This window comes from Pseudochaenichthys georgianus, chromosome 3, assembly GCF_902827115.2.
Source record: "Pseudochaenichthys georgianus chromosome 3, fPseGeo1.2, whole genome shotgun sequence".
Taxonomy (NCBI): domain Eukaryota; kingdom Metazoa; phylum Chordata; class Actinopteri; order Perciformes; family Channichthyidae; genus Pseudochaenichthys; species Pseudochaenichthys georgianus.
In genome coordinates, this window is record NC_047505.1 from 44,607,236 (window position 1) to 44,626,911 (window position 19,676).

The 19,676-nt window shown below is 44.8% G+C and overlaps 1 long non-coding RNA gene across 1 annotated transcript in view; it reads right to left on the minus strand.

The window, feature by feature from the left end:
- The window catches only part of LOC139436017 (uncharacterized), a 142,759-nt gene that overhangs the window by 34,251 nt on the left and 88,832 nt on the right, over positions 1-19,676 (minus strand). The window contains exon 2 of the long non-coding RNA XR_011645223.1: positions 13,714-13,901. This is a non-coding gene — a long non-coding RNA (uncharacterized lncRNA). The remainder of the gene's footprint in view (positions 1-13,713; positions 13,902-19,676) is intronic.

The window sequence follows — 19,676 nt, forward strand, 5'->3', positions numbered from 1 at the left end:
AAAAGGCAACGTGGGCAACACCTCCGCTTCTCCGTCCCGCGGGCCCACCACCTACGGGAAACATCGATGGGGTCGGGTGCGCTGCCAGAAGGGTGGCAGTGAAAGCGGAGGGTCTCGACGGACCAGACCCGGGCGGCAGAAGCTGGCTTTGGGGACGTGGAACGTCACCTCTCTGGGGGGGAAGGAGCCGGAGCTTGTGCGGGAGGTGGAGCGGTACCAGTTGGATCTGGTTGGGCTCACCTCTACGCACAGCGTCGGCTCTGGAACCTTACTTCTGGATAGGGGTTGGACTCTATTCTTCTCCGGAGTTGCTCAAGGTGTGAGGCGCCGGGCGGGTGTGGGGATACTCACAAGTCCCCGGTTAGGTGCTTCGTTGTTGGAGTTTACCCCAGTGGACGAGAGGGTCGCCTCCCTACGCCTGCGGGTTATGGGGGGGAAAACTCTGACTGTTGTGTGTGCTTATGCACCCAACAGGAGTTCAGAGTATTCGGCCTTCTTGGAGACCCTGGAAAGAGTCCTGTATGGGGCTCCTGAAGGGGACTCCTTAGTCTTGCTGGGAGACTTCAACGCACATGTGGGCAATGATGGAGACACTTGGAGGGGCGTGATTGGGAGGAACGGCCCCCCTGATCTGAACCGGAGTGGTGGTTTGTTACTGGACTTCTGTGCTAGTCATGGATTGGCCATAACAAACACCATGTTCGAACATAAGGATGCTCATAAGTGTACGTGGTACCAGAGCACCCTAGGCAGAAGGTCCATGATCGATTTCGTTATCGTATCATCGGACCTGAGGCCGTATGTTTTGGACACTCGGGTAAAGAGAGGGGCGGAGTTGTCAACTGATCACCATCTGGTGGTGAGTTGGGTCGAGTGGCGGGGGAAGCCTCTGGATAGACCTGGTAAGCCCAAACATGTAGTTCGGGTGAACTGGGAACGTCTGGAGGAGGCCCAAGTTCAGGAGGCTTTCAACTCACACCTCCGGCGGAGCTTTTCGGGCATTCCTGTGGAGGTTGGGGACATTGAACCAGAGTGGTCGGTGTTCAAAGCCTCTATTGCCGAAGCCGCGGTGGGGAGCTGTGGTCTCAAGGTCCTAGGTGCCTCAAGGGGCGGTAACCCTCGAACCTCCTGGTGGACACCGGTGGTCAGGGAAGCCGTCCGACTGAAGAAGGAGGCCTTCAGGGATTTGTTATCCCGGGGGACTCCCGAGGCAGTTGCAAGGTACCGACAGGCCCGAAGGGCAGCAGCCTCATCCGTGGCCGAGGCAAAGCAGCGGGTGTGGGAGAAGTTTGGAGAAGACATGGAGAAGGACTTTCGGGCGGCACCAAAGTTGTTCTGGAAAACTGTCCGACACCTCAGGAGGGGGAAGCAGGGAACCATCCAAGCAGTGTCCAAGTGTACAGTAAGGATGGGACGTTGTTGACCTCAACTGATGGAGTGTTAGGGCGTTGGAAGGAACACTTTGAGGAACTCCTGAACCCGACAACTCCGCCCTCTATGTTAGAGGCAGAGCTGGAGTATGACGGGGGATCAACACCAATCTCCCGGTGGGAGGTCACTGAGGTCGTTAAACAACTCCACAGTGGCAAAGCTCCGGGGGTGGATGAGATCCGCCCGGAAATGCTGAAGGCTCTGGGTGTTGAGGGACTGTCATGGTTGACACGTCTCATCAACGTTGCGTGGAAGTCGGAAACGGTACCGAAGGAGTGGCAGACCGGGGTGGTGGTCCCCCTTTTCAAAAAGGGGGATCAGAGGGTGTGTGCCATTTACAGAGGCATCACACTACTCAGCCTCCCCGGGAAAGTTTACTCCAAGGTACTTGAAAGGAGGGTCAGGCCGATTGTCGAACCTCAGATTGAGGAGGAACAATGCGGATTCCGTCCTGGTCGTGGAACGACGGATCAGCTTTTTACTCTCGCAAGGATCCTGGAGGGGGCCTGGGAGTACGCTTATCCGGTCTACATGTGTTTTGTAGACTTGGAGAAGGCGTATGACCGGGTTCCCAGGGAGGTACTGTGGGAGGTGCTGCGGGAGTATGGGGTGAGGGGGTCTCTACTCAGGGCCATCCAATCTCTGTACTCCCAAAGCGAGAGCTGTGTCCGGGTCCTCGGCAGTAAGTCGGACCCATTTCCGGTGAGGGTTGGCCTCCGCCAGGGCTGCGCTTTGTCACCAATCCTGTTTGTAATATACATGGATCGGATTTCGAGGCGTAGTCGTGGGGGGGGGGGGTCTGCAGTTCGGTGGAGTAAGGATTGCACCACTGCTTTTTGCAGATGATGTGGTTCTGATGGCTTCATCGGTCTGCGACCTTCAGCACTCACTGGATCGGTTCGCAACCGAGTGTGAAGCGGCTGGGATGAGGATCAGCACCTCCAAATCTGAGGCCATGGTTCTCAGCAGGAAACCGATGGACTGTCCACTCCAAGTAGGGAATGAGTCCTTACCCCAAGTGAAGGAGTTCAAGTATCTCGGGGTCTTGTTCTCGAGTGAGGGAACAATGGAGCGTGAGATGGGCCGGAGAATCGGAGCAGCGGGAGCGGTACTGCAGTCGCTTTACCGCACCGTTGTGACGAAAAGGGAGCTGAGTCAGAAGGCAAAGCTCTCTGTCTACCGGGCCATTTTCGTTCCTACCCTCACCTATGGTCATGAAGGATGGGTCATGACCGAAAGAACGAGATCGCGGATACAAGCGGCCGAGATGGGTTTCCTCCGCCGGGTGGCTGGTGTCTCCCTTAGAGATAAGGTGAGAAGTTCGGTCATCAGGGAGGGACTCGGAGTTGAGCCGCTCCTCCTTCGCGTCGAAAGAAGCCAGTTGAGGTGGTTCGGGCACCTAGTTAGGATGCCACCTGGGCGCCTCCCTAGGGAGGTGTTCCAGGCACGTCCAGCTGGGAAGAGACCAAGGGGTAGACCTAGGACCAGGTGGAGGGATTATATCTCTTCGCTGGCCTGGGAGCGCCTTGGGATCCCCCAGTCAGAGCTGGTTGATGTCGCCAGGGAAAATAAAGTTTGGGGCTCTCTGCTGGAACTGCTACCCCCGCGACCCGACCACGGATAAGCGGGAGAAGATGGATGGATGGATGGATGGATGGATTAAATAAGACATAAATAAAATAGGATCTGCCCTTTGCCATCCATCAGTTGAGCTTTTGTTTATATTAACATGTTTAGGCTTACATTAAAAACGATTTGGTGCACATGGCCTTTTGGGAATCGATACAAAAAACTTGTACTGTTTGATGAAGGTCCTTCTTTTGAGAAGGTCTGATAAAGGTCAGAGCATTAAACAAAGAAACAGAGCGAACAGTGTATGCATGGTGTGTGTAAGGGGGTCAGGCTGCTTGTGCTTAATACTGAGTCTAAGGAATACACATGGGGTTGTGTAAAAAGAGGGGGCGGGTGGTGGAGGGGTCAGAGTGAGCTACCTGTCTACTGAATCAACAGGAGACAAATACAATGAGAACAGAAGAACCAAGGCGGAGAGAAAAGTGGGAGAGAGAACAGGCAGCAGTGAGAGCAAGCATGTGAGAAAAGGAGATGAAGTTGGTGTGTGTGAGAGGGAGAAATAAATGGGGGAGGCGCAGTGACTACCTGTCTGGAGAATCAAAGTTCCCCTCCGACCTGAAACGTTACTCCATCTGCATTGTTCAGTGACGGACAGAACAAGACACAGTCAAGAACAGCCAGCCAAGCCGGGGGATCGAATTATTCTCAGAGAGGAAAGATTTACCCTGAACGGCCCCCCCCCCCCCCACCCTCATCTCTCCCACCCACATCCTCCTCCCTTTCTCTCTCTCTCTCTCTCTCTCTCAATCCTTCCCCTCCTCCCTCCTCTGCTACCTCTAAGACTGAAGTGAAATCTGAAACAGAGTGATCCCCAAAACATTCCTGCTAAATCTCAAAAGCCAACGCATGCGCCCCCCTCCAAACCACACACACACACACACACAAACATGCACGCACAGAAACACATTCCAACACACACTTGTACACACGCTGAAACATGCCAATACAAAACACTGCAAACCACACACACACACACACACACACACACACACACACACACACACACACACACACACACACACACACACACACACACACACACACACACACACACACACACACACACACACACACACACACACACACACACACACACACACACACACACACACACACACACACACACACACACACACACACACACACACACACACACACACACACACACACACACACACACACACACACACACACACACACACACACACACAATGGTGAGAAGTGAGATTGAGAAATTGAGAAGAAGCAGGTCTGTGTGTGAGCGGCAGCAGGGGGGTCTGCTCTAATCCAGGGAGTCCAGGAGGAGGAGAGGACCATTGAAAGAACGACGACATCAGTCAGAATACATTCACGGAATTATTGTTTGGGATTTTAAGAGAATGATTAAAAAATATATGGTTAAAAAAAAGGAAAATAGGGACATGGATGCAAAACACAGAAACACATATTGTATGTGATTCCCCTGACCTTGCACCTTGATCAGACTTGTATTTCCTTCCTGCTCCTAGATTAACATTTTTCATTGAAATATTGTTAGATTTTCTTTCTCCTAATTGTCAATAATCAGATTGTGGTAATCAGTTAATGTTGGAGTTCAGATATGGCTAATTATAATATACAGAGATCTGCAGATTGTTTGATAATCATATTTTTATTTTGGCTTGCTATGATAACAAAGATAAATTGTTAAGACATCATACTGGATAAAGTTGATATCCATAAAGGTTAGTTTATTAGTTAATAGTTTATTCAGTCAATCTATATATGCTGCACTGTTTTTACCTGCTTTGACACAACATTATAGACGAACAAATCTTAATACATTGCTCTTTGGGCAAAGTAATTTGAGATCAAGACAACAATCTAGAATTATTAATCCAACAACTGATTAAGGATCAAACTCCTGCCCATATTTGGTTACATTTCTAAATAAATACTTAAAATAACTAGAACAATAAATACAATTATAAGAAAACACCCTAGCAGGCTTTTATTCTGCAGCCTTGTGAGATGACTTACTGACCCCAGAAATATGCATAAACTGTAATGTGTGATTCGACAGCAGCCTCTCTAAGGGCTTCAGGTAGCTGCTCTGTGCGGGCCTTTCACTGATGGCAGCAGGTAAGCCTTTGTGATCTGTTTGCATTGCTGACATGCTTAACTTCTTCCATGACATGCACCCTGAAGGCTCTCTGGCAAGGCTCACAAATGGCAATGAGACTGAATCTGCTGGTTGTAGGAAGCAGATGATTTTATTTAATCATTACATAAATGTTATATAAAGTGACCGTGTGTAGGATTTTGTTGCAGATTGCCACTTATTGAGTAACTAACCCTTTACAAGAGCCAAACAGTACACAACTGTGGAAATGCTGCGTTAACTTTAAGGACATTTACTCCGTTAAGAGGCTATTATTACCATACATTAGGAGCAATACAATGCAGGTAGTGGCTGGTGTAACGACAGTTTAAGAAGTTTGTAAAAGACGGATGTACTTCAAGTTAAGGCTCATCAAGATGGGAGTAAATGGACGTTAAATATGGCGGTTCTTTATGAAGGGATCATTCAAAGAGAACAATAACAGAACCATTCTGGAACATACAATTATAGAAATATAGTCATGAATAATAAATGTCTGCTCAAATATATTCCAAATACAACACTTGCCTTTCAAATTCATGAAAGAGTTTAAATAAAAATGCATGACAGAAAATGCAGATCAATTAAGAACAAAAACAACTGCACTCATTTTATTCATAGATTTAAAACTTTTTATATTCATATGAATAATATTAACCCGATACAGTTGAAATGGATGAATGAATCCGAGTATAATCTGAAATAAAGGGAAGTTCAAAAGTGTAACCCTCTCCTTGAGATCCTGTATCACTGATGATTCACAACACCTGGGCTTTAGCAAGGTTGGCGTGTATTAAAAGGTTGTCTTAAACAGATCTGAAAGTTCAAAGATTTCACATTTTAATTCTATCCTGCTGCGCCAACTTTAAGCAGACAGTATGACAGTCCTGCAGTGTGGGTGCTTTGTTCCAAACTCCTGCGAGTCTCAACACATTTCAGATGGAAACACGAGAAACTTTCCCCTTAATTGCATCCAAGCAGCTTTCTGTCCATCATCTCAACTGCCCAGAGGTTTCATCACACTGAGCTTTGGCATGTTGGCATGCGGCTAAATACTTGGGTTTCAATTGGCTGGAGTCCACCCGTGCAATCGACTACTGATTGAACTGTGTGCCGCAGATTTCATGACGAGACATGTTTCTCTGTGTGAGAACAATCGTGAAGTGTTTACTTAACTTAAGTCGTTCTCTCTCTCTGTGTGTGTGTGTGTGTGTGTGTGTGTGTGTGTGTGTGTGTGTGTGTGTGTGTGTGTGTGTGTGTGTGTGTGTGTGTGTGTGTGTGTGTGTGTGTGTGTGTGTGTGTGTGTGTGTGTGTGTGTGTGTGTGTGTGTGTGTGTGAGTGTGAGTGTGAGAGAGTGAGTGTGAGAGAGAGAGAGAGATTTACCTTAGTAATTAATACTGAGAAAGTAAACCTGCAGTTCCAGCAACAGAAGTAGTAGTCCCATTATAACACCAGGTAAACAGTAGCAGGAGGTAAGAGAGTGGTGATGGTAGACAGATAGCATATACCAGTAGACCAGTGTGTGCTTTCATCCCAAACTTGTAATTCATAATCTTGTTTTTTATTGTAGCCATGATCTTTCTCCAAAATCTGATACTATTTCATGTATCGTAAGCCAGGCAACTAAAACAATTTGCTATGGCAATTATTATATTAACAATACTGTAGTCACTATGCAAAGGTTTTAGAATAAGCATGGGACGTGATTGCTAAATAATGCACTACAGATTGGGTCATTTGCTGATAGAGTTGTGTGCTACAAACTCTTTCAAACATTTTAGCAATGATAAGTGACTTTGAGTTTAAAATAAGCTGTGCTTTTGTTTCAAAAAGGCATTTGCTGTCAAGATCATGTGTTACATTAAACATGTACATAGCCACTGATCTTATTCAAGAAAATAAAAAAGGTTGCATTTGGACACGTCAGACCCTTGGACCTTTTTTGACTTTCAGAACAAAAACAGAGGTTAAACCAATGAGGACATAACATTAGCTGGACAGAAAGACGATATCTCTTTTAATGACAGACTAAGAAAAGAGAGACAGACCGTTTTCCTCGCTGACCAGAGACTAGATTAGAGGCTCAGTTCTTGAGCAGCAGACCAAAGACAAACAAGAGAGGTGGACAGGGTGGGACGGGAAGGGGACTCTCCCAAAGATGAGTGACACAGCTCAGCTAGCCGTATCCCATGATTAGCTCTTTGTGTCTAGGTGTTCTTGGCCCTAATCAAAAGACTAAGAGAGGGCTAATGGCTAGAAATGATGGCTCGGAAAAGGGTGGAACGGGGTCAGTGGGTGGGCCAGACGAGGTCTTTGTACTGCCCTTTGCTACCCCCCCCCCCTAATTAGTTGACATTGAGGGAGGAGGAAGGGTGAGGGAGGGCGAGGAGGAGGGCAATAGGAGAAATGGGAAAACTGGTGGAGAAGAGGACCGTCCTGTATGACTTCAGGCAACAGATGGAGAACAACTGGGAGGGAGGGGATCAGGGAGCAGTTGTAGTGGGGCAGGGCGGTCATGTCTGCTACTGTTACAGCACAGCGTGATGGAAACTGACACACCGTCACACGCATTTCACCAGAGCTAAACAAATGCTTAGTGGAGCTGCGATAAACGCCCTTAGGTGATCCATACAGCTGCACCGAGGTCCCACTGTTTAATTTACAATAACTTGAATTATAAATGTACCAGAAGTCAGCGTGACTACATCACAATGTTTACACAAACAGTTCAATGCGATGGAAAGGTTAATGGGTTCATGAGAAGTGAATGTGGTCCTGTATATAGGGATGTTGTTTATATACATCCAAGTTGGTCTTCTGAAAATAATAAATACATTGAAAAATGGATTGTTGGTTTGGAGATCGTCTTCGATTTTATTTTGTTCTCTTCTTCCTCCTCTACCCAAGTGTGTCACGTTTTTTAACCATAAGATTTATTCACAAAATCACATAAAATGTTAATTGACTGTATAGCTGTGGAAGCTTTGCTGTGAAACAAACCAAATAGTAGCACCTGTGTGATGATTGCAAAGTCAGTTGTTCGGTCAGCTGCTTTTGAAAAACTGAAATTATTATTTATGGTCATAAACTCTGACGGATGTACAGAGATCCTTGGACCCTAGAAGATGAATCCTGATTACTTTTTTGATTCCTTGACGTTTTATTTATCCTGAGATATACACTGAACAAAAATATATATAATAATATTTTGTTTCCTCCAGGTCTCTCGTGAGACAAGCTTGTTGATTCTCCGTTCCCTGAATTTCTCTGCTTGCTCAGCTTCTCGTGAACAAAACATCTCCAGTCCCATACCATAGGATTATTTTCGGTTAGTTTTTATTTTGTTTCTATGACATAAGGGTCCTGGATTCATGCAGTTACTTTTGTTTGGCTTCACACAATATATAAACTGAATTGAATGAGTATTCTGAGTATAAAGTTACTAGATGTTTTGAGTATCATCAATGGATAGGCCAAGTGGAGTGTGACTCAGAGGACCCGATGATCTACACTGAACAAAAATATAAATGCAACACTTTTGTTTTTGCTCCCATTTTTCATGAGATGAACTCAAAGATCTAAAACATTTTCTATATACACAAAATAATCATTTATCTCAAATATTGTTCACAAATCTGAAAAAATCTGTGATAGTGAGCACTTCTCCTTTGCCGAGATAATCCATCCCACCTCACAGGTGTGGCATATCAAGATGCTGATTAGACAGCATGATTATTGCACAGGTTGGGCTGGCCACAATAAAAGGCCACTCTGAAACGTGCAGTTTTGCTTTATTGGGGGGGTCTGGGGGGGTCCGAAAACCAGTCAGTATCTGGTGTGACCACCATTTGCCTCACGCAGTGCAACACATCTCCTTCGCATAGAGTTGATCAGGTTGTTGATTGTGGCCTGTGGAATGTTGGTCCACTCCTCTTCAATGGCTGTGCCAAGTTGCTGGATATTGGCAGCAACTGGAACACGCTGTCGTATACGCCGATCTAGAGCATCCCAAACATGCTCAATGGGTGCAGGGTCGGCGTCATGGGGGGTCATTCGCGGGCCATGCCCCCCCAAATTAGTCACTGTGCCCCCCCAACGCAGGGTGGGCAAGCCTTGCCACTTTGCCGTTTTTTTTTTTAATCATATAAGTGAAAACGTTTCCACTAAAGCTTTTTTGTGTGAAATACATCAGAAATAAAGAATACACACATAAAACACAGCCTGAGGTGTGCTCACTGCTGCTCTCTGATTGGTGTGTTGCTTGACCAATGACCCCCGACCTTTGTTTTGTTATCATTACGTGGCTGTGTGTTTAGATGAAAGCCCAGTGGCGATCTGTTCATCTGTTACACCGATTATACAGTAAAGCCATCTAAAATAATATGACATACAGTACAGTACAAGTAGCCGACTTCTGGGTCTCTGTGTTTCATTCAAGCTCGGCTCTGTGTGTGTGTGTGGCACGAGCGCATTTTGTGAGTGCGCGAGCGGAATGTTGTTGTTAGCATCTGGTTAGCTAGCTATGCTAACGGATAAAGGGCTGTTTCTACACCAAGGTGGAGGAGAGTCCTCTCCTGTCAGACTGAGAGGACCGTATAACCTCAGCTCAGTGAGGTAAGGACTCTCTCAGTGTTTAGAGAGTTAACTTTGGTGTAGGTTATCTCAGTGGGTCTCAAACGGTTTCGTCACCATTTATTTAAACAAGTATTTGCAAGGAACACCTTTATATGATCATTATAGTTATTAAAAAATAAGAGAATAAATGAAAAACGGGTATGAAATACTATAGGACAGTAACACAAGAATACAGTTTAAAAGGGGAGTGATTAGTAAAATATCCATAAAGAAAAAGTAAATCTGTTTACAGTTCTCTTTAATATGGGTGTTGAGAGATGCATCCATAGATCTCTTCATGTTGCTCTCAAAGTGCACCAGATTGATGCATTTAACTTCAATATTTAAAAAAAAATCTTCCCGGGGGAGCATGCCCCCAGACCCTCCTAGAGGAGGTTAGGTCCACCCCCACCTAAAACATGTTCACATGGATAGGATATTAAATACATTTGCACACTTTTTATATGGTGGCCTATGTCCTTACTGTATATGTTTCTGTTTTGGTGGTCATGCCACAACCGTGCATGTATGCACAAGTCATAGGTGTGCTATAAAATATCACTACACCCCTGCAATGTGTGTGAAAGACAATAGACTTTACAGCATGTTTTTTAAAATTGAAGTTGCGTTGGTGTTTGTGTGTTGGTTGTTGATGGCAGTGTGTGCCCCCCCTTGGTAAATGATTTCTCCCCCATTCGATTTGTTCTAGAGCCGACCCTGAATGGGTGACATGTCCGGTGAGTATGCTGGCCATGCAAGAACTGGGATGTTTTCAGCCTCCAGGAATTCTGTACAGATCCTTGCAACATGGGGCCGTGCATTATCATGCTGCAACATGAGGTGATGGTCGTGGATGAATGGCACACCAATGGGCCTCAGGATCTCGTCACGGTATCTCTGTGCATTCACAATGCCATCAATAAAATGCACCTGTGTTCGTCGTCCATAACATACGCCTGCCCATACCATAACCCCACCACCACCATAGGCCACTCGATTCACAACATTGACATCAGAAAACCGCTCACCCACACGACGCCACACACGCTGTCTGCCATCTGCCCTGAACAGTGAAAACCGGGATTCATCCGTGAAGAGAACACCTCTCCAACGTGCCAGACGCCATCGAATGTGAGCATTTGCCCACTCAAGTCGGTTACGACGACGAACCGGAGTCAGGTCGAGACCCCGATGAGGACGACGAGCATACAGATGAGCTTCCCTGAGACGGTTTCTGACAGTTTGTGCAGAAATTCTTTGGTTACGCAAACCGATTGTTGCAGCAGCTGTCCGAGTGGCTGGTCTCAGGCGATCTTGGAGGTGAACATGCTGGATGTGGAGGTCCTGGGCTGGTGTGGTTACACGTGGTCTGCGGTTGTGAGGCCGGTTGGATGTACTGCCAAATTCTCTGAAACGCCTTTGGAGACGGCTTATGGTAGAGAAATTAACATTCAATTCACGGGCAACAGCTCTGGTGGACATTCCTGCTGTCAGCATGCCAATTGCACGCTCCCTCAAAACTTGCGACATCTGTGGCATTGTGCTGTGTGATACAACTGAACATTTTAGAATGGCCTTTTATTGTGGCCAGCCTAAGGCACACCTGTGCAATAATCATGCTGTCTAATCAGCATCTTGATATGCCACACCTGTGAGGTGGGATGGATTATCTCGGCAAAGGAGAAGTGCTCACTATCACAGATTTTTTCAGATTTGTGAACAATATTTGAGATAAATGATTATTTTGTGTATATAGAAAATGTTTTAGATCTTTGAGTTCATCTCATGAAAAATGGGAGCAAAAACAAAAGTGTTGCATTTATATTTTTGTTCAGTGTAGATCATCGGGTCCTCTGAGTCACACTCCACTTGGCCTATCCATTGATGATACTCAAAACATCTAGTAACTTTATACTCAGAATACTCATTAAATTCAGTTTATATATTGTGTGAAGCCAAACAAAAGTAAGTGCATGAATCCAGGACCCTTATGTCATAGAAACAAAATAAAAACTAACCGAAAATAATCCTATGGTATGGGACTGGAGATGTTTTGTTCACGAGAAGCTGAGCAAGCAGAGAAATCCAGGGAACGGAGAATCAACAAGCTTGTCTCACGAGAGGCCTGGAGGAAACAGAACACCCAGAAAGATTAGCACTCTTTCTTTCCCTGCTTTAATGATTAGGTTCAGGCAACAAAAGCCCCCCTGCAAAATGAACAAAAACAATTGGCTGGTATATTGTGTTTATCCCCTGGTGAAATATGACCTTAATTAATTTGAGAATGTTAAGAAAGACAAAACCGCAGTTCTGAGTTCACAAGCTTTTTTCTCATATACTCTAAACTTTCTTTTTCTGCCTTATCAGGACCCTGGGCCCATACTGTATGACTGCCTGCACATTCACTATATCCACATGTGTGCTTATATAATTCAACACCTACCCTTTGAAAACAAATGTGCCACTTAAACAAAAACATAATGAAAGAATTATGCAGTAAAAACAAATTACGTTTGTACTCACACCTCCCTTCCACAAAGGAGCAGCAGCACTGTGGGGGACAAAACCCAAGCCTGTTGTTCATTGTAGGTTGAAACCCATTGTTTAAAACACAATAGTGTCAAAGCCATGAGGTGACAATGAAGCATCCAGACAGGCACCATTGGGCTGCAGTGGGGAGGCAGGGGCAAGGCAACCATCAAATGAGCCTCCCAACACCATCCCAGTGGACGGAGCTGCCAGCCACAGCTCCCAGCATCCTGTAAACACTGTCCATCTTGGCTACCTTTTATTTGAAAGGTGTGACAAACAACGGCAGCCTTGCATTGTAAACACGTGAGCTCATGACTGGTTCAAGTTGCACAACTGCTGAATTTGTCCGGCAAATTTGAGCAGAGTGGAACCAAAATGCACTTTGACACAAAATAAACCATTACCGGTCACTGAGGGAGCTGCACTGCGAGGTCACGGGCTTTTCGCCAAAGTGGTAGACGGGTAGAAGCAAGTGAGGGTCAGACGGTGGAGGGTTGGGAAAGGAGGGGTGCTGGCTGCATTCCCTACTCCCATTGCTTTGGACCAGAAATCGGGCACAGGATCAGATAATCCAGAGAAAACAAACGTTAAGTTAGGGTGGCTCCAGGACATGGGAGATGGAGATAAGGTAAAAAGGAAAAAAACGAGATGCCTTTCTGCCAATTTGTCAGAAGTCAGGTTAGCACAGCAGGGGGTCGTATTTATTTACATGCTGGTGAGAAGCTCCTGAGCCAGCTTTGACAGGGAATCAACTTCTTTGCTTACTTAGAAGCTGTGTTGTAGGCTTCGATCAGCTAAGATGAACACAAACCCTAAAGCTCGCATCTCTTACCGCAAGGAAACATTTCTAAATGTGAAAATACTAATTAAGCTAAAAAGGACGCAACAAGGTTAAAGTTTGTTTTGATTTTTTTAAAGGAGAAAGTTCAACTCAGTCTAATGACCTTATGAGTAGAGAATATTCTTCCCGCACATACATTTCTCATTCTAATATTTCAATCACAAGGGTCCTGCAATAAAACCGATAAAGAAGAGCCAAATATACAGTAAATCAATGTGCTGCAGATTCACAGTTGAGTCTATAGAAAAAGGAACAGTGTTGGCAGTGTGTGTTACAGTGACAGCAGCCACTTTATTGACTGCAGTGGATATGTGATCTGAGCGCTCTGCAGGGGGACGTCGTGCCCTTTGACCCCGCAGCCCCCAGGCATGGCCCTGCTGCGCGTTGGCAGATGTGACTTACTGGAGCAGACTTTCCTGCAGTGTGACAGCTTGTTACACCCCCCTCCTCCCCTTACTTTGTGTCCCCCCCCCTCTCCTGCATTCAAACACAGACATGAACATGCAAACCCCGCCTCCTGCACCTTGTCTCCTGTTGCAGCTCCTCCTCTTCACTCCACCCCCACAACGTCTCGTCTCCGGGGAGATTCATTAACGGTCTCCTGCTCCTCCTCCTTTGGCAATGATTGGCACCATCAACCACCCTATCCACTCCGCCCCTTTTGCATGGATGATGTGCTTTCTTGCAGGATGGAGAACAGCTGGAGAGAGGCTGGAGAAAGAAGGACAGTGTATGTCTGTGAACACAATAGCAACTTGTGTATCTCGTCTGACCTTACTGATTGACTACAAAGGGAGGGAACACATTAACAGTGCTAACAAGGTTTAGGTGCCACTGGGCGCTCATCAGTGCCCGAAATCTGTTTCCTCTCCAGCTGGTGGAATGACGTATCTGACGTCATGAATATACAAATTAGCTTTGTATCAAGAAAGTCCTCTCTTTGTGTGGCCACCACTCCAACACAGTGTTCTGTTTCACTAGGTGTTTTAAAACTTAGGAAAACATATTTTAGCCATGTTGTATATTATCTTTTTTGGCAATTAGGAGTGTTAAGTAATATAGTTTTCATTCAACATAATGAGGCGTTTTTCGCGCCAGCAGAGCTCTGCCTCTACAAGCCATCAGATATCGTCTTCCTCACCCTGTGCGTATCTTGTGCAGCTCTGCCGTGGCTAAGTGGAAGAAAAACAGTGAGTGCTTGCCAGAGAGAGGTGTCACTTGTTCTCAGTATTAGCTGTGGAGTAGATAAGAAAACAGATGGGACAGGGGAGGTCAGAGGGCCATGCTACGGCTGACAGGTTTGTTTATTTGGGCTGTCTCTGATATCCTGCTTTCCCCCCCCCCCCAGGTCCTCGCTGACTCTGCCTACAGCGTGACCTGGAAGTGACCACGCAGAGACGGATCAAGGCCACTTTTCACCAGGGAGTCAACACTACCCGACCCACTGAGCACTCAGGCCAACTCAAAGCACATGGGGCAAGTGCGGCCTTATTACCCTCCTCTGACAAGAATAACAATTGACCAATTTGTACTCGCATAGCTGAGTCGGGTTTAGATACTGTAGGGGGAATTTCAACCAAAACAAACATGGCTGACGTTAACAGTAAATATACATTTTAGATAACATTTTTATAGATGAAGCTGATTTGAAAAACTGCTGACAAATTCAATGCAGGTGTTACATGTATTTATATGATTGGAATTGTATTTGAATATTGCACGCAAGAGGGACTTTTCCAAGGAATACAATGTGGCTGAACTTCAGATTCCCCTCTCTGCTCCAGTCTGTGTGAGGTCTGAGGTCCTTATGGCTGAGCCAGGCCAGAGCAGATAACCCCTCCTGGGCACCTACAGATAAGAGTGTCCACTGAGATCCCTCCAACACAGAGTTAAAGAGGCTCTAAAGTCATAAGATAAACCAAAAGATTCCAGGAGGTTTTCTCAGTAGGCACAACTCATTCCTTTTAATGAAAGATGCCTAAAAAACAGATGGTTGAAGTTCGGGACCCAAACCCAGCATAACAAGTTTTCCACATAAAAGTTTATTACACATGTAGCCTCAAATGACCTGATGTTATCATAGAGCAATGCCAGACCTATTCAGAGGGTTGTTTTGTTCCTTGCATATATTCTCACATCCTGAATGGTCTTGTTTTTGGGTAAATATTGTTAGGGAACCGATTAAAAACTCAGCCAGTGGTCAGGTTTCATAATGATGCAAGCTGGAAATCCCTTAATTGTGCAATCTGAGATCTTGAATAAGAGTCAGTATTACTGTAACAGAGTATACTGTATAAGGTCAAAGTAACATGAACATTCTTTAAACGATAGTAATATGGTGAAGGGTCTGTTTTAGGGGATCATGACCTCATTACTTTTTTTTTTAAATCATAAGACAATTTGCCCTTGCTGTTGAAACAGATTCATGTTGTGAATTGTATAATTTGACAGGAACCAATCCGTACAAAGACAGTACAAGGAAAATGTATAGGCATCAAAAAACAGATTTTGAAATTCAAACCATAGAAAAGCTTAAAGTGCAACTTTCCTATACAGTAGGCGCGTTCACACTTTTCCCACTTTAGTTCCGATATAGTTCCGAAATGTCGCGTTCACACCAAAAAGAGCCGGTGTTGTGTCAAATTATGCACCCCCATCATGAAATGCACCCCTTGTCACGGGAACGCACATTTGTGAATGAAACGTTAAGACCTTAAAACGATGCTTAAAACGAAAACTAAACATCCAGGTTTTTTTTAATGGTAATTTACAGACTGTGAGTCGCTTAGTGGCAGCTCATATAGTCTTGATTCTTGTGGTTAAACTTTTCGCTCCGTATTTTTTGATGGACTAGTACCAATGAATAGAGCAAGTTTCATGTATGTGACCCTTTTATTTTGTAAGATAGCAAGGGGGTGCATATTGTGATAAGCAGGCCTGTTATAAAATGCACCCCAACCAAAAATATGTTTCTATTCATCCCACCCTCAAGCATTTTTCAGGGTATGGTTGTAGGACTAGTACCAATGAATGGAGCAAGTTTCATGAATGTGAGACTTTTATTTTGTAAGATAGCAAGGGGTGCATAACGTGGAAAAAATATGCTGACAAAGACTATGTAATATTTGTAAACATATATTTTGTTTATTATATGACAAATATGCAAGACAATAATAGGCAAAGATATGTAGAAAATAAACGTATTTAAGATACGTTCATAACTGGGAGAAAATACGTTTCTTGCTAAACGTAATTGAGAATGCAGTATAGTTCAGTGGGAATGTAAAAGAAGTGACGAATGAATGAAAAATCCAAGATTCGACACCACTACCATCAAAATACGGAGCGAAAAGTTTAACCACAAGAATCAAGACTATATGAGCTACCACAAAGCGACTCACAGTCTGTAAATTACCATTCAAAAAAACCTGGACGTTTAGTTTTCGTTTTAAGCATCGTTTTAAGGTCTTAACGTTTCATTTACAAATGCGCATTCCCGTGACAAGGAGTGCATTTCATGATGGGGGTGCATAATTTGACACAACAACGGAACAAAAATTAGTTCATTCGTTTTTCCCCCTGCTAGAGAGCAGGTACTTTCGTGGGAGAAAAGGTTCCTATGTTTGATTGGCTGGGCGGAATGCAAACCACGCCCCGTAAAACTCCAAAAATGTTTTATGAAGCCGCCAATTTATTATCCTCGCATTAGCATTATTAGCATTAGCCCAGCGCAGAAACGCAGAGATACTAACTTATGGCAACACAAAAGAAAACATGGGAGCGGTAGAGTGATGAGGAGGTGTCGGCGTTCTGGCGATTTACTCGGAAGCCCAGCAGCTTCTACTGAAGCCAATCCCCAACTCCGGGGACTTCCGGCCGGGGACTTCGGGTGGCAGTATACGCCGTGAAGTTTGTTGCGGCCTGCCAGTAAACCCAAAGCAGAAGAAGAAGTGATGTCAGCGGCTTCTTTTGCCTAATCCTCCCCCAGGGATTTTTTCCGGTGTGAACGCGATCTGTACTTAGTTCATGAGAACTAAAGACTTTGTGGGAAAAGTACTGCGGTGTGAAAGCGCCTTATGTTCCTAATTCCAGCCTGAGTTCAAAGAACATAACAAAAAAATCTTAGACACCCATCTTCTGTACCATCTACTGTACATCTGACTTTGGATGGTCCCAAGATAAAATGAATGACAGTTTTGTAGAAGTGGAACACAGAGACTCAGCTAACACCTCTTCAGGTTTCCCATAGTGGATGGGACGTAATCCCTCCAGTTCTAAACAGACGAGGGGGAATAAAAAACAAAGCAGCGCCAAAAACATCCAAAACATCTGCAGGGCAGCCACACCACGGCAGAGGGGATATCAAGCGCACCCAGATTCAACCAAACAGATGGTTTGTCTCCTCCATCACTCTCACGCACACATCCTGCTCAGGCACACACAAACGAAACGCCTAGTCGGAGTGTATGTGTAATGTGTATTTGTAAAGCGCTTTGAGAGTCATTGATAAAGCGTTATAATAAATATAAGTATTATTATTATTATAGTGTCAAGCTGCAGAAAGGGAGGGTGTGTCTCAGAGTGTGTGTTTGACAAAAAAATCAAGATGAAATTAGGGACTTTAAACCTTTATGTGGCAACATCAAGTCAACACGTTGTGCAATTTATCATCAACACTAATCAAAAATGTGTGAAATAAACATGTGACTGCGTATACAATAACTCACTTGCTGGTTCCTTGTAAATACTTTTTTTGTGAAAATCCTAACCACGCATCTACAGTGAGGTATCTCAAGGTCACTTGTGGGGAAAGAAGCAGGGAATGTTAACTAACTGAGTCCAAACAAATAGACAGGAATAAGTTTAACAGAATAAGAGATGCATGGACAGGAGGGGGCGTTTCCTGAATTTCTTCTTTCCTGTCTCCCTCTCTCTCTCTTGGCCTCTCCCTCTGTGGGACGAGCTTCAGTGTGAGGCCTGTTCAGACAGCGAGGGCCGACTCCTGTTTAGACTGGGCCGGCGCCAGGCGTCCCCTCACTTTTCCTCAGCAGCGACAGGTGAGAGCCTTCAGCTGACTATCATCACACTCCCCACTGACAACACAGCTACACGCCACAGTCAATCCATCACTCCTGCCACACACCAAGCTTATATTTGCAACATATTGTTGGAATTGGAATTAAGGAGGAATAGTAATTTCTCATTTGTTAGCTATCTTTTGGAAAGAGGGTTTTTTTGTGAATTACAAATGAGTATGTAATGAGACATTAAGAGACAAGAAAAGAAAGAGCATGTTTGACCTTTGTGAAGATTACTAATGCTTAACAGAAATGTAAAACTCTGGTTTTATATGCATGATAAAACACGAAGACGAGTTCCCAATAGGGTCTCAGGTCTTCCTAATGCAGTGGTTCCCAAAGTGATGGGGGGGGGGGGGGGCGCAGAGGCATGACAAGGGGGGGTGCGAGAGACCAGGAGGAAAAATGGTTGTAAAAAAAGAAAAAAGATTAAAAAAAAAAATCATAATAAAAAAAAAATTGATGCGAAAATAATATGATACAGTACTATTACGCCTGGGTCTCTGTGTTTCATTAGAGCTCGGCTCTGTGTGTGTGTGAAACGAGCCATTTTGTGTGCGTGCGTGAGCGAGAGAGACTGCACCGGTACCGGAGATCGTTGTTAGCTTCTGGTGCTAGCGTGCTACGCTAACGGATATAAGGAGGAGAGTCCTCTCCTGTCAGACTGAGAGATTCAGTGAGCTAAAGGACTCTCTCAGTGTTATCTCAGTGGGTCTGAAACGTTTTGGTCACCATTAATGTAAACAATTATTTCCGAGGCACACGTTTATATGATCGTTATAGTTATAAAACAAATAAGAGAATACATGAAAAACAGGTATGAAATACTATATGACAGTAAAAAAAGAATAAAGTTTAAAAGGGTGATTTGTAAAATATCCATAAAGAAAAAGTAAATCTCTTTGCAGTTCTGTTTCAAATGGGTGTTGAGAGAGGTATCCATAGATCTCTTCATTTTGCTCTCAAAGTGCACCAGATTGATGCTTTTAACTTCAATATTTAAAAATAAATCTTCCCGGGGGAGCATGCCCGGACCCGCCTAGAGGAGGTGAGGACCCCCTAGGGTGTTAGGTCCACTCCCCACTTATAAAAATAGCACTTTACCCCTGCTTACACCTATATGCCGTGAGCTGATTATCGAGCCTTCATTGTAACAGTTGCGGGAACACTGTGTATTTGCATGGGGAATGTTGCAGTAGAAAATTCCACTGTAGCGCCCGGTTCCTTAATGGGAAACCCTAAATGTTTGAGCACGCTCTATGAAACGTCAAGCTACCCCACAGCACCCCCAAAATAAATCTCTGGCGCCACCACTGAGCCTGACTTGTGTTGGGGGAGCCTGACTTGTGTTGGGGGGGCCCGACTTTTTTTTTTCTCCAAAGGGGGGGCCTGACAGAAAAAGTTTGGG